Source organism: Propithecus coquereli, unplaced genomic scaffold, assembly GCF_000956105.1.
Source record: "Propithecus coquereli isolate 6110/MARCELLA unplaced genomic scaffold, Pcoq_1.0 Scaffold926, whole genome shotgun sequence".
In the NCBI taxonomy this organism is placed as follows: domain Eukaryota; kingdom Metazoa; phylum Chordata; class Mammalia; order Primates; family Indriidae; genus Propithecus; species Propithecus coquereli.
The window spans coordinates 3,158-4,711 of NW_012155574.1; positions in this window are offsets into that span (position 1 = coordinate 3,158).

The window sequence follows — 1,554 nt, forward strand, 5'->3', positions numbered from 1 at the left end:
TTTGTATTTGTATCTCCATTAGGAATAAAGGTTTCATACTTATAATGAAAGGACTCCTGCCTTCTTATGTGTGTTTCAGTACAAACTATACCCACTGATTTCTTTCCCAAAGTTGTGCTACCCTGTAAATTTGGCAAAGTCTAGCTCTTTCTCTGAGAGTATACATACATTTGTATCTGAACCCGCTTTGGGCAAAAAGGTTTCATACTTATAATGAAAAGACTCCTGCTTTGTTTAGTGTATTTAGGTGTAAACTGTACCCAATGCTTTCTTTCCCAAAGTGGTGCTGGCCTGTAAATTGGGCAAAGTGTAGCTGCTTTTTCTGAGAGGTTACATGCATTTTTCTCTGAACCAGCTTTGGGCAAAAAGGTTTCATGCTTATAATGAAAAGACTCCTGTTTGTTTCGTGAGTTTTAGTACAAACTGTACCCACTGCTTTCTGTCCCAAAGTTGTGCTGGCTTGTAAAATGGGGAAAGTCTAGGTGCTTTCTCTGAGAAAATACACACATTTGTATCTGATTCTGCATTATGAATAAATCTTTCATACTTATAATGAGAAGACTCCTGCTTTCTTACGTGTGTTTTAGTACCAACTGTACCCACTGCTTTCTTTCCCAAAGTTGTTTTGGCCTGTAATTTGGGCAAAGTCTAGCTGCTTTTTCTGAGAGATTACATGCATTTTTCTCTGAACCCGCTTTGGGCGAAAGGTTTCATACTTATAATGAAAAGACTCCTGCTTTCTTTCTTGAGTTTTACTGCAAACTGTAGCCACTCCTTTCTTGCCCAAAGTTTTGCTGGCCTGTAAATTGGGAAAGCTCTAACTGCTTTCTCTGACAGTATACATGCCTTTGTATATGATTCTGCATTAGGAATAAAGCTTTCATACTTATAATGATAAGACAACTGCTTTCTTAAGTGTGTTTGAACACAAACTGTGGCCACTGATTTCTTTCTCAGAGTTTTGTTATCCTATAAATTGGGCAAAGTCTAGCTGCTTTCTGTGAGAGAATACATGTGTTTGTATCTGTAACTGCATTGGATCTAAGTGTTTCATGCTTATAATGAAAAGACTCCTGCTGTCTTACGTGTGTTTGACATCAAACTATACCTACTCCTTTCTTTCCCAAGGTTGTGATATCCAGTAAATTGCTAAAAGTGTAGCTACTTTCTCTGAGGGAATATATGCGTTTGTATCTTTAACTGCACTGGACCAAAATGTTTCATACTTATAATGAAAATTCTCCTGCTTTCTGACGTGTGTTTCAGTGCAAACTGTACCCACTGCTTTCTTCCCCAAAGTTGTGCTATCCTGTAAATTGGGAAAGTCTAGCTGCTTTTTCTGAGAGAATACATGAATTTGTATCTGAACCCGCTTTGGGTGAAAAGGTTTCATACTTAAAATGAAAAGACTCCTGCTTTCTTACGTGTGTTTTAGTACAAACTGTACCCACTGCTTTCTTTCCCAACGTTGTGCTATCCTGTAAATTCGGCAAAGTCTACCTGCTTTCTCTGAGAGAACACATGCATTTGTATGTGTATCTGCATTACGAATAA